Source organism: Rhipicephalus sanguineus, chromosome 1 (assembly GCF_013339695.2).
Source record: "Rhipicephalus sanguineus isolate Rsan-2018 chromosome 1, BIME_Rsan_1.4, whole genome shotgun sequence".
Classification (NCBI taxonomy): Eukaryota; Metazoa; Arthropoda; class Arachnida; order Ixodida; family Ixodidae; genus Rhipicephalus; species Rhipicephalus sanguineus.
The window spans coordinates 251,801,923-251,816,894 of NC_051176.1; positions in this window are offsets into that span (position 1 = coordinate 251,801,923).

The following is a 14,972-nucleotide window of genomic DNA, read 5'->3' on the forward strand; positions in this document are numbered from 1 at the left end:
GCTCGGTGTAGTGTCTTCTAACTCATTCACCTATCGGATTGGTAGGGCAGATTCATCAAAATGCGATAACTGCAACTGCATAGAGACTATCGATCATCGTTTGTGCCGCTGTATGCTATTTCAAACACATCGCCGGACTCTCCAGTGTGCCTTCAGGAGACTTGACGGTCGGCTTTTTCCCGAAGGAAAGACCTTGGGAGTCTGTCTTCATAGCACATCAGCCGAGAAAACGACACGAGCCCTCCTGCAGTACTTCAAGGCACCAAATTGAGTGACCACCTGTGATACACTCCTCTGTGTGTGTGTGTTGTGAAGTGTGTCTCTTTCTCTCTATTTTTACTCCCTCATTCTCCTCCCACGTGTAGGGTCGCAAATTGGACGCTAGTTAACCTCCCTGCCTATCCTCTGTTCCTTCTCTCTCTCTCCTTCCTACAAGAAAAACGTTCAGCGGAAGATGAAGCGTTGAGGAAACGTTTCATCGTGAATGCTTGTCTTCGTCAGGGCCCTGACGGCAGGGGCGTAGCCAAGGGCGGGGGGGGGGGGTGATTCAACCCCCCTCCCCCCGAAAAAAATTTCAATTTTGCTCGCATTTACATACACGCACACATACGAACGCACGCACGAAATGCACAAAGTATGGTTGAACCCCCCTCCCCCGAAAATAAATTCTGGTTACGCCCCTGCCTGACGGAAACTAGCCCCCTTGTCGAGTCGTTGACTTCAGCGACATTCCCTTTTCGACAATTTCTCTTTACTTCATCTTTGCGTTTGATTAAGTAAAGCTAATGAGTCTACGCCTACATATTGCAGAATGGCTGTGCCAGATCCTTAATTTTGTCATATTGCACTGTTAGTTGTTTGACAATTTTGCGAATGATGAATCGTGCAACAAAAAGTGTTCTTGAAGGTTGGATACTATATAGCTGCATTTTAATTACCGCGATATTTTGCATTCTTTTGCCGCTTCTGAATAATATTATATAGTCGCATGCTATATCTCATTTCGTGGTTTTTACGTTTCTATGCTGTACAGGAATCGTTGCTGTTTCACATAATAAATTATGACATGACCAATTTTGTCTGTGAATCTACTGAGCTCTCACTCTGTAATAGTAATTACAGAATAAAGTAACTGTAATTACTATAACAGAGGGGGCTTCCTAAAAACGTGCACTATTATAATTGCATGCGCAAAAACAAAACAGCTAAAAGAAAAGAGATCCTGCATGACGTCTCAAAAACGTTTAGAAAACGTCTTTTCAAAGACGATGCAATGGTAATAATAATAATAATAATATCTGGGGTTTAACGTCCCAAAACCACGATATGATTATGAGAGACGCCGTAGTGGAGGGCTCCGGAAATTTCGACCACCTGGGGTTCTTTAACGTGCACCTAAATCTAAGTACACGGGCCTCAAACATTTTCGCCTCCATCGAAAATGCAGCCGCCGCGGCCGGGATTCGATCCCGCGACCTTCGGGTCAGCAGTCGAGCGCCATAACCACTAGACCACCGTGGCGGGGGACGATGCAATGGGATATTCTTATTTTTAAAATGGGATTTTTTGCGACGTTTTTAAAACGTTTTCTAGATCGTCTTAAAAACGTTTAGAAGACGTCTTTTTAAAGACCATGGAATGGGATATTTTTATCTGTTTTAAAAATTGGATTTTTTGCGACGTTTTTAAAACGTTTTTGAAACGTTTTCTAGAACGTCTTAAAAACGTTTTTTAGATCGTCTTAAAAACGTTTTCTAGATGGTCTTAAAAACGAATTCTAGCCGGACATTAGACGAGATATAAAACGTTTTCTAGACCTTTAGCTTCTATTCCGGGACGTTTTCTAAACGTTTTTATCGTCTCGGATAAACGTTTATAAAACGTCAATTATCCGTTTTGTGCTACCTGGGTTTTCATCCAATTCGTCTTGTCGTACAGCATTTCCGTGAAAGTTTTGATTAAGCAGTGCGCTAACGTTCTTATTGATTTCGGTATAAGCACGACAGGGCATGCCTTAACGAAATCAATTTCCGAGATGAGCCTAACTTTGAGAGTAAGGCTCACCTAAGAAATTGTTCTTTGGAGAACCAGTGTGCCCTTGGGCCATTTTTCCCCCTTTGATCGATGGCACATACTTGGGCTTGCGACAGCGGGCAACTGAGGCAGTGCTCTTCAACGATCCTGTTACCGATAAGACAACAACAACAAAGGGACGAAATAAACGTCACAGTTTCGCCGCAAGGGCGAAGCAATGCGGCAAGACGCTGACATAAGAAAACGCGGCCGCTTCCGTGAGCGAAGCGACCTTCGTTCTGTCTATCGCGTCAACTTAAACTGAATGGTGAGAACAGTGTACGTATGAAGGTGTGCGCCGTCTACTAATTCCTATCAAGATCGAGCGCGCGCGACCGCGTCCGGCCGGTCAAAGTACGCAGTTTCTGCGGGAGCCACGGCCCCTTCCCGAACGACGACGAATATTATAGTATAATACACCGCTTGAGCCGCCATCGTCGGCTGCACGTTTTCACTTGCACGTGGAACATAGACGCGCGGGGCGATGTTGTCGCCCTTGGACTTCATACGGAACCTCCCGACGACGGCAAAAATGCGCCTGGAGTGTCCACATAATTAATATATCAACAAAAAAGTGAGTAGAAATTTCGAAAAGAATTGTCCAAGTATGCATAAGCAATAGCGCACAGTCCAAGGCGGCGCGCCCACGAGGCCACGTGGTTGGGCGCGATGTGTAGCGCTACCACAGCACATGCGCGTAGCGCCGAGTGAAGGCGTGACGTGTGGTGCAACGTCACGTGCACCTAAGGAATGGCAATGTGTTACGACATCGATGGCGTGTCATTTTCTGGCGCCGATTCGCAGTGATCGGGGTGGCGATAAAGCGGTAGTTGCTGATAAAGTGTCGGTGACTAACGAAACGTTGTTTAACCCTCCCCTTCAATGTCACCATTGCAAACGTATTCACTGCTTTAGGATCGCTTCAGGAAGTTTGACATAAGAAATTAAGCCCGACGTGTGGTCAAGACGTGCCGCTGCACGCACGACACCAGCGTTTATTATCCTCTACGAAAAAATAATTGCACCGATTGAGCGTCATCCATGATCCGGAACCTTTCAAGAATGCGCACTTCTGGCTTCACAGGACTGTCACTGAAGCACGCGGGGATAATTTTGTGTCACCTGTCAAAGAGCAACATTTTCTCTATCTTTGCAAGGTTTTTTCATCTTCATGCTACAATGAAATATCTCCATTGACACCAAACACGGAGAACAAGGCACTTTCCTCAGATGCAGTACCGGAATGAACCAGTCCAAAGTTACTCACCGAAACGGTTGCCAAATGTGTGCGGGTGAACTGGGTGGTTCCGAATGCGCCCCACTCGGCCACCTCTGTCAGCACGCGTCCGTGGGATCCCCTGCCTCGATGTCAAGCTTCAGAAGACTGCGCTGGCATCTTGAGGAGCTTTCTTGAGCTCTTGAGAAACAAATGCAGAATAGTACGCTTCAATTAATTCCCACACACTGCTCAGGAGACTTGACTGTCACGTTGGTAGCAATGAAATCCTTATTCCCAAGGTGAGAGGTGGCGCAGTCACCAGAATGGCACCAGAATGGCTTGCATCTGGGCTAGGTGATATTGCAGGTTGAGTAGTTGCAGCAAACATTAGACGCACGGAAAGAAAGGAGCACGATGACGCCGCTGTCACAAGAGAACACATGCTTGTTAAATAGAGAGCAATACCAGGTCCTTCGGTCTTCTATAACGCACTGATCACAGTTGGCGGGAAAACGGGAGCACAGTGGCTTAAGTGTCCTGCCGACTGTCATCGCACTCTAATGGCCCGGTGCCCAAATGACAGTGTGCGTGCGACGAAAATATACGCACGATATACTGATATGCGCTGACACGGCGTCATCGAGGCACTCACCTGTCGTCTGATCGGCTCATTTGCTGACGCCGGCGAAAAACAGCGATGTAACCCTAGTAACGACGGACAGAGAACAAAATAAAAAATCTGGTTGGTTGATCCCTTCGTCATAGGAATCGGTATCAGTGTTGCGGAGTTGCCACTCCAAAATTGGAATGACTCCGGAATCATTCCACATTTTCGCGACCCCGGAATGGAATGGGGGCAGCGCTTGGGGGAATGGAACGGGAATTGAATTAAGCGCCTTTTGCATGGAATGGAATGGTAATGGAATTACGCCTTTTTCCCAAAATACCCCGCCACAATGGTCTCGTGGTTATGGCGCTCGACTGCTGACCCGAAGGTCGCGGGATCCAGAAGCATAGGCAGAAATTTTTTCGTAGGGGGTGGGGTTCAACCATCTTTTTCTTATGTTCGTGCGTGCGTTTGTATGTGTGCGTGTATATATACACATGCAAATTCGAAAAATTTCGGGGGGGGGGGGTTCAATCCTCCAATCCCCCTCGCTACGCCCCTGGCGGGATCGAATCCCGGCTGCGGCGGCTGCATTTTCGATGGAGGCGAAAATGTTTGAGGCCCGTGTACTTAGATTTAGGTGCACCCTAGGTGGTCGAAATTTCCGGAGCCCTCTACTACGGCGTCTCTCATAATCGTATCGTTGTTTTGGGACGTTAAGCCCCAGATATTAATATTACTTTTCCGAAAATAGAGCACGTTTTCGTCTACATGCTGTTTTTAAACTTCAAACATTTGTAAGTCAGAGCCTCGAATTCAACAATAAAGCAGTATTTTTAAAATGGCTTGGCTGATTACAAGCACGGTCCATTTGTAGGCAACGCGCCTCCCTAATAAACTGTGTTGCTCCGAAGTTTTTCGCTATTCTTCGCGTAACCGAGGATCTATGCCGCTGGTATCCGTCGTGCGGAACTACGGCAGCGACATACCCCCTCCCCCCCCTACCCCTTACGCCTTGTGATTTTTTCCCCTCGGCGGCGCCCCAGCCGCCTGCTGTCTCTCCCCCCTTACCCCCCCCCCCCCCCCCTTCACTTCTTTGTTTTTGCTTTTGTCGCCGTCGGCGACTCGGACGCATATTCGAAGAAGCGCTTCTCTGCGCACCTTCCTGCGCATTGCAACTCCTGCGGATGCCATGCTTTGAGCAAGTACTGATCCTTGGTAAAGGCACACAACAAACGGCTAGAGAGCTGCTGGAAGCATTTAATATCAAAAAGAAAGGTTCCGATTGTGTCAGTAACACTTTGATATCTTTATATTCGACAGAAATGCGCTTCCTAGATACTATGTTTGCTTGACCATGTCGCTGTACATCGAATGTTCACTGTTTACGCATGCGCGGAAATGTTTTCTTTTTACTGTACCTTTCATTGTCTGTCATTAAACAGTTGGTAGTTGGCGCTTCTCTGTCTTCTCTTCTGCTTTTCCCTTTTTAAGAAATGTATTTCGCGCCTCGGTCGTCTGTACCTAAGTAATGTACGCACCAACTAGCCCAGAAAGAAGTCATTTCGCTTTTCTAAGTTGCAAAGGCACAAGATGCAAAGGCACAAGGTGCCCGAGCGGTGCACTCTTCCAACTAATACCAGCAGATCTAGATGGTTTTGTTCCCCATTAACCAAATCTTACTTTTCTCCATATTCACGACTGCTCCAGACGCGTAGCAAAACTGGTTAGTCTTCTTAAATACTACTTTTGTCAGCACAAAAATATGCTATGTCATCATTTTAGCATTAACATATTTAAGATTAAACAATATTAAAACATCACCATTCGTTCAAACATGCTGACCATGCAAACACTATAGGTAGCGGAAGAACTGCCCCTATGATAATTAGTAGGGTGGTTGTACTGCACGAGTTATGTCACCAAGCTACTGTCCCTCGACCTTGGTAACATGTTTTGCATACTTTTGCAGTACATAATGCATCTGATGGCATCAGCTTTATGGGGCATTCATTCTTAACTCGATAAAACTATCAAGATGTCTTTCCTATACTTTGAGGAATTGCAGGAATGGAATTTAACTGCCCAGCAATTCCCGGAGTGGGAATGGGCTAAGTTTTCTCATTCCGAGGAATTGAAAGGAATGGAATTGCGGTAAGTTCTAATTCCCCGGAATGGAATTGGAATGGAATGGAGGAGCCCATTCCGCAACACTGATCGGTATGACACGAAAGTGAAACGTGTCGTCACAGAAGTAGTTTATTGTTTATAGTGGATTGGTATATGAGAGCTTGTACAATGTCTACTGTTGTTTGGCAGATACAGCACCGCTTGATGTGGACGCATCGCACTCACGTTGACGCCTAGTGGCACATCTCCATACCGACGACAAACGCCCGTGATCATGATTTAACCCTTGCGGTAGCTGAAGTTCTTAACATATACGTGGACTCCACATATGGTGAATCCCGCGCAAAGATGGCATCAACAAGTACATAATAAACACTAATGCTCGATATGCACTCCTTCAAAGCGTCGTGAAATGCGAAGAGAAATGCTATACGCCCGTCGTGTCTTCCCTCTAGCCTGGCCGTTACTTCTCACAGGGCGAGCAGGGAACGCGGTGCGACAGCCAGGCGAGCGTCGGAGAGCTATTTGTCGATATAGATGGATGCTATGAGTGAGGCTTGCGCTAAAACCGCCACCTCACGGTGTGTAAAGCGTTGACGAAATTAAACTTGTATTGGAAACGCGCCGTATGGGACGGTCGTTACAACGGCGCGTTTTTTTTTTTTTTTTCGAGCCTGGTGGCACAGATGTCACCGCCCCGTTATAAAGGGGACGCTCATAGCATCCATACATCCAAGATCACTCTGAGAGGCAAGTGTGAAAGATAAAAGGCGCGTTCATGTCGCCTCCGTAATGTGTTTGGCGGTAGCTCAGTGGGCTAAATGCCCGTCAGCCATCGTCGCGGACCGAGAGGTCATGGGTTCGATTCCCGTCAACGGAACTTTTTCTTATCTGATGGCATTCATTTTGCTGACGTACTTCCGTGACGGAAATACATCATGAAAGTCTTGGTGGACCCCAGCTTAAAACACTTTCGTGTTAAAATGTAAAACTAAAACGTGCACAGCTTGCTCTAGTAGCGCAAGGCTGGAACCAACAGCGGAGCCAGTGTTCGACCTAGCTAACTTTTGCTAGTAATGCCAAGCGTTTGCTAGAGATGCTAAGTTTTGGCTAGTATGGCTAGACTTGGCTATTCTTGTCCGGTTGCCGTCGGCTCCCCACACTACGCACGTGTCACGTGGCTTTGGCGGGAACATATCACGTGATTCTGTAAAAACTGCGCGAAAAACGTGGACAAAGGGAGAAACGGACGACACAAGCGCATACTAACAACTGAAAGTTTATTGAAAAAACACAGAATATGAAGAGCAAATAAACCACGTGTCTAGCTTTTACAGTTTGGTGGGACATGTCACCGGACTAGTTACGTTATTTTAGTCACTACGTGTTGCTACGTGATGTTACGTGATTTTAGTGACTTTAGATACGTGATTTTTAGTCACGTGACTGGTTTACGTGATGTTCCGGTATTTTAGTCACGTGACTAGTTGTTACGTGGTTTATGGCGGGAACCTGTCACGTGACTAGCTGTTATGTGATGTTGTGATTTGTCACGTGACTACCTCTCATGTGTTTTCTGGAAGGAACAGGTCACGTGACTAGTTGTTACGTGACGTTACGAGATTTTTAGTCACGTGGCAAGCCGTTACGTGACGTTACGTTATTTCATTCACGTTACCAGATGTTACCTGTTGTTACATTCATTTTAGTCACGTTACTAGCTGTTGAAAAGTTTTGGCGGGAACATGTCACGTGACTAGATATTATGTGATGTTACGTGATTTTAGTCACGTAACTAGTTGTTACGTGGTTTATGGCGGGAACATGCGACGTGACTAGCTGTTACCTGATGTGTGATTTTAGTCACGTGACTAGTTGTCACGTGACGTTGTGATTTGAAGTCACGTGACTAAATGTTACGTCATGCTACGTGATTTTAGTCACGTGATTAGATGTTGCATGATTTTTAGTCACGTGAGTAATTGTTATGTGATTTTTAGTCACGTGACTAGTTACGTGATTTTAGTCCCGTGACTGGTTGCTACGTGATTTTTAGTCGCGTAAAAGACTCGTCCATTATAGTTATGTCATTTCCAGAGCCCTCCACTATGGCGTCCCTCATAATCATGTCGTGGTTTTTCGACGTTAAACCCCAACAAATATTATTATAGTTATTTGATTCCACACCGGACAAAGTGGCGCACGTTTTGTGGGAGCGAAGCAAAAGTTGAAGAGGACGAAGCGAGCGCGTACCGGTTCATGATAATGATAATTCCTGTTCGCACTACCCGGCGCAACGAAGAGCAGCTCCGCTCCTAAAGAAGTCCCCACTTATATAATCATCGGTATCTTCTCACTGGCAGCGTTATCGAAGTATGGTAGGCTAACCACGTCATAAGGCCCTCTTAGGTGGCGTGTCCTAACTTCAAAGTTTTGGAGGTGCTGTAAACGGTTTCATACAAAGCGTTATAGACGTCACAGCAGTGAACTCATCCTTGAGAGGGGCGGGGCACCATAAACGGAGGTGCCGTAATTCAGGTTGACTTCTATGCGAATTTAGACCGCAGCGCTTTTGGTTTCGTGGCGTGCTACGGTCTTCAACGTTGCGCGTGCATCGAAGCGAGTTGGAAGCAAGTGGTTTGGTTCGGTGTACATCACAGCATCGGCAACTCCGGGCAACAATCGAGGTCTTGATTACAAGCCGCGGCGGCAGGACAGGCGCGATAGCTTCGCTACTACCAGAGTACCACAATGCGTTGGACGGTTTACACGTGACGTTCGGCAGCTGTGAAGAGGACTTCGCCGGCGCAGCATCAAGCCGCTATCGCCGAATATCAGGTTCAAGAACAAAACTTTTTTTCACATTATGTAAATGAGCTTTTTGCACTGCTATATTATTGGAACATTATATATATATATATATATATATATATATATATATATATATATATATATATATATATATATATATATATATATATATATATATATATATATATATATATATATGTATATATATATATATATATATATATATATACATATATATATATAAAGCCTTTTGGCAAGTACACATTGTTCAAAAGGTCAAATTTCAATTTAACGAATCCTCGATATAACGAAGTTTTTTTTGCTGACTTTACCGACTTCGCTATATATTCTACGTCGTGTATTCTCTGTGATTTAACTGTAGTCTGAATGTATTCTTAAGTCGTGCAGTGCCACATGAGTATTGAGAAGATGACAATCACCGAAATAAGCCTGTGAAAGTGCATATTCAAGGGAAATTCACAGCATGAACAAGCGCCAAGCTGTACGCAGATTAAAATCGTGATTTATTTTGTGTGCCTTCCATTGGCGTAGCCAGGGGGCTGGTATACCAGACCCGTGACCACCCCCCCTGAATTTTTTGTTATTATTATTTTTCTTTTTTTGCCACGGCAGACAGAGCATAGAATGACACTCGACCACATCTGCCTGCCCGGCCCGCATTTCAGATCAAAGAGGTGTCCCCCATCCCCCGAAAAAAATTTCTGCCTACGCTCCTGGTGCCTTCTTTTGATCACTGTTGTACAGCAGATCGAGTGGCTCTTACACATACAGCAACCAAGTTTAGTCAACTTCTCACATATCCTCGCGCTCATTTAGTACTCTCAGGAAATAGCACACTCTAACGCCATCCGATGTGAAAAACCACAAATTTAGCAATGTGGCTTTTACGTTGTTCTGAAATGACACCGGAAAGAAATAAACAGCAGTCATGTTTTTTTCTTCGCACTGCACTACTTTCGGAAACCGCAAGACCAGGAAAACAGCCCACCTCAAACTTGGGGAGAACTTACGTGAAAAAAACAGAACAGTGAGGTTAGCAAACGCGATAGCACCTTTCTTGTTTCGCCCTTGTGCATTGGTAACCACTTGATGAGGGCTAGTTGGTTCATAATTAGAGCAGAGGATAAAACAGCGCGACGAGTACAAGGACAACAAAGGAACAAAGCGTTTGTCCTGTGGTCAGCGCTTGACCTGTGGGTTTCGTTCCTTTGTTGTCCTTGTTCTCGCCGTGGTTTCGTCCTCTGCCCTTGTGCAGTTCACCCCAAAAATTGTTTACCAGCTTAAAATCCGTTGTCGGGGGGACTTGCCCGTTTTCAGGTGGTTTTCATGCCAAACTCGGGTTGGCATTGTGGGAATCGAGCGTGCCCTTCCCTCTGGCGCTTCTTTCCCCAGCTAGCGCGTGTGCTGGCCCCGCGCAGCTCGAGCGCCGGGAACCGCCGTTAATCGGCGACGTGGCTACCGTGGCTACGCCGCCAGGTGGCCTGGCGCGAGCCATGCGTCGGTCTTCTCCGCACGACAGCCACGCTTCTGGACATGTCCGGACAACGTACCCACACGCCACGCTAGCACACGTCACTGCGCTTCGCCTGTCCTCATTGGCCGCCACTGACAACCCCTTCTCCTATGAGCTCGCTTCTGTCTGGAGCTGGCTCGCCGCGTCAGATGCTCTCAGGCCTAATAATAATAATATCTGGGGTTTAACGTCCCAAAACCACGATATGATTATGAGAGACGCGCTCTCAGGCCTGGGCCTGCACGCCCTGTGGAGATAGCTGACCAGCGAAGCTGAAGATGGCGGCCCCGGTGTTTATCACTTGGTTTAGCACGGAGCCATTCCACTCTCTGAAGCTGGATGACACGTGCGAAGCTGTGAAGCACGCGGCAGAGGTTGATGCGCTGCTCTGACAGGCGGCTTCTCGCCAATGCGCTCGACTGCTGCCCTTTTTGTGATAGTCGTAGCGCCGCCGGCAAGCGTACACTCGATCGGTCTTGCAGAGTTTCCCTGTCGGCCTGCAAGCCCGCGACTGTCACACTGCCCTGCATCTTGGGTTCATAAACGCGTGTTTGTTGACAACCTGCCTCGAGTGCCTTTTCTGCGCCGTGTCGGAGAGTCGACGAACCCGGCCGTAGAATCTTTGTTCGCTGCGGCAGTGGAGAACGTCGCGTCCCTTCCCGGTCGCCTCGTAGGGTAAGCTTCGTGCAAACCTATCTCCACAGCATGAATCAGTCCGTGCTGGTTGTGTCATTTATAAACGCTTCTCTCATACGCACACACGTTTTTAAGCAGGGTTACTTTTTTTACGTTTTTTTTTTGCGTTTATTTTCATATCGAGGTTGCAGAAGTTCTCGTCATAAATGTTCTGCGCGATCTTGGTGCCATTTCTTTTCAATATTCTAAAAGCATGGCGCACTAATTTATTTTCAACCTTTCATTTTCTCGACCTTCTGGGCATAACCGTCGCCAAGAGGGTGGCTTTCTTGGCCAGTCTCTTGACAAAGGTGCTCTACGCCATCTCCGCCGACTCCGCGAGACCACGACCTGCAGTTAAATACAACGCTAGAGCAAGCGCAGCGCGAGGTTAGCGCGCAAGCACGCTCTCATGAGCACCGCACGCAAGAGCACGCGCACTGCTGTTCAGCAAGAGAGGAGAGGACGCGCGCACCAGCGCCTTGGAGAGAGCGCACGCGTGCAGAGAACGAGAGAGAGAGAGAGAGAGAGAGAAGCGCGCGCGTGCAGCGAGACAGAATGCACGCAGCCGCAATGTAAACAAACCGACGGCGAAGTGCCGTGCGCGACTGCATAACGAGATTTCCGAAAATGGGGGCGCTTTCCAGAAAGGCAGAGCAGCGGCCCTTGGCTCAGATTTTCTCGTCTTAGGAAGAGAGAAAGCACACGCGCTGCCAGACAGCAGCCGTCGCGTGCAGCGAGCTGCAATGTAACAAAAGAAAAAATAACGCCGACGGAGCCACCGCCGTTGTATGCAGTAGAGCACTGCACGGGCCGTAATTCTCGACCCGGGCCGGGCTCGTGCCCAGAACTCGTTCAAATTTACCCGCCCGAACCCGGCCCGCTGACTCAAAATGAGACCCGGGCCCGGCCCGAACCCAAGACAAAATTTCGTCTACCCGGCCCGGCCCGGCCCGTCCACAGATCAGGCCCGACTGAGGCCCGACCCAGTAATCCAATCTAGGTGGTGTTGCCCGAACATGGAATCGACAGCAAAGTGTTTTAAGTGGCAAATATCTACGCTTTGTTGACGTATGTTTCGCTAACAATTATACTTTAACATACGGTAATTTCTTGTAAAAAGGGGGTCACGGTACAAACAGTTGAGCGGACATATTGGATACAATGAATTATGTTCGGCAGTGGTATACTGCACCCATGTTTTCTGCAAATACACTGGAGATCATGAAGGGCGTTTTGTAGCAGACATTGTAGCAAGGAAAGTGATTTGCAGCACGAGTTCAGTTTCGATAGGGAGCGCAATAACAACAGAGGATGGATTGATGGATGGATAAACTTTATTATGGTCCATCCGAACGCGCTCTAGCACGTTGCGGGCCGCTCCGACATCGGAACATAAAGACCAAGTTTCTCTGCTGCGTCGCGGGTCCGTTGGACTGCCCATATAGCTGTGTTCAGATAGCATGTGTTCTAGATTGGCTCGGCAGAGAACAAAACACTCAATTCACCTTGTTTTTATTGCACTCTATAGCCTATTGAAATTTATAGCATGATCTAACCACAAAGCCAATTGTGCACCCTTCTCGAAATGTAGCACCTGTTTTCACCATTGTAGCACCTTGCCACAGCAAGAGAAACAGAGGGAAAAAACCAAATTTGTGACCGTTGTTGTAAATACACCAATCTAGGTAAAGGTATGGAACCGCGTGCACCGCGTGTATGTGTATAAGCAGCGGAAAGGAAGAGAAAACTATTTGTCATAGCATTATTTTCGTATACCATACCACTGCTAGTATATACAGTCTATAAGTTTCTTATGACATAGTTTGAAGAAAAGGAGATGGCTCTTAAGGGCTCGTTTTTCTTTGTTAGACACAATATTAATGAGAACTAACAGACAAGAAGCTGACCAATAATCCGTCGGATTATTGATCAGCTTCCAGCTCGTAAAATGATCACGTGCTACGTGACGCCAACAGGCAGAAAAAAGACTGTTCCAAACTCGCCGCATGGCTGCGATTGGCGCTGACTAACACTCCTAGGTTGACACTCCGCTGACTAACACTCCATACCCCATAAAGTGGACGAGAGGATGACCGCCGCCGTAGCTCAGTGGTAGAGCATCGGACGCGTTATTCGAAGGTCGCAGGTTCGGTCCCTGCCGGCGGCAAGTTATCTTTTCGTCCACTTTGCTTTCTTCATATTTATATTCTATATACCACAGATAACATCCCCTGTACTTTCCTTGGCGTTATTGTCTGTTAGTTCTGATTAATATTATGGCATAGTTTATAGTTTTTTTTTAATGGCGCAAGGGGTAGTTTATAGTTTACTTCTTCACATGTTATTGTGCGAAAAATCAAAGTATCAAGAGATTCCTGCTTTATACACGCCATGCGCTGTTGCATCACATATCCTGCCGCACTAAAGCTTCTTGCACTGCTCGCGATGGCCGCATGCGGGCACACCACATCTGCCTTGCCAATTGCGAAGGCGTCGGCAGTTGTTGTTCTTAACTTCCACCACTGGAGCAAATCTAGGATGTCTTTGTGGACCTCTGCAGAATGACCATAGCTGTCCAGCTCATCCCTTCACTTCTCTCGTTCCCGAACGTCGTGCCACTCTTCAATTTCATCTATAAACCTCCTGTTTGAGGGCTTCTCTTTGCAATTATCAGCAGTGTATGTTATGCACGGTTTGCACCGTGCTCGTTTTTTTTCATATTATAATGGTTTATGCCTTCCCAGCGATGTTGTACCGGTAGAAGGTGGTCATTGGACTACGCGGTTACAAGTGGCAAGAGGCGGACGAAGCGATTTCGATATATTTGCGCGGTTCGCTCGAGTTTGGTAATAAAGGCGCGACTAAGCTTCTCGAAGCTTACTCATTGGATGCATATGGTTCGAGGGGACATCACCCGACACGGAATCTGTCATTGTCCTTTTTCAAGCCAGATATTTCGTCAAGCGAATATACTTCACCCCACGCCTCGTTTAATGGACATATTCCTGCGCATTCCAACGCTGTTGCGGCAGCATCATGTAGCTTAGGGCCTCAAACACGCGGCTCGCGGACCTCTCACTAGCGGCCCTCCGCCCGCACATGACTGTCTTCATCCCATTTTTTTTTCTTTATAAGTGTGTCCTTGAGATACACAGGCATGACAGATCGAAAGCATATTTTTCGTCAGGCACCCCCTGCGGTCACAGTGTGTTGATACACCACCGTGAAACAAAAGCTATATTTCAGAATCGGCGTCGAGATTTTAGTCATTATGGGTGATACGAAATGACTGGTTCCCCAGACGTGAAAGAGAGACGACCGTTTAATGGCAACACTAAAGGTGAACTGCTGCGCCGGCCACGTGCACGTGCCCTCGATGCCCCTCGGTTTCCTCTTCTTCGATAGAGTCTGGTGCGCTCCAAGTTGCTCCGCTCCGCACTATTTTGCAATAATGAGTATGGATATGTTGCTGGACTCCTGCCGCCAAATCCCCTTCAGAAATGATCCCGTATATGAGATATGGCAAAGGTCTGCGGTGAAATGACGGTAGTTTTAAAACCAGTTCCCTCCTCCCACGCTCCTACCTTCGTCATTGCCCTAGCCCTTGCGGGAGTAAATTTTCGTGAATGCGGCCAGTTAGCTGAGGTGAGTTTGAGACCCCTGATATGGCGGAACAAGACGAAAGCTCAGACGTTAACAATGTGGGCACAAATCAGGCTCTGCATGTCCATCCCGCGCCACATGACCACTGGAAGCCGTCACAGAGTCACAGAAAAAGAATGGGCCTTTATGGGGATTCTATGTATCAAGACTCCGTGCAGTCCTTTAGTTTTAGAGGGGGGCTCTAACTTTCAACAACGTTTCCCCGCTTTGTAGCTCTGTGATCGCTCTTGCGATGACATCTCATAGGTATAATTTTA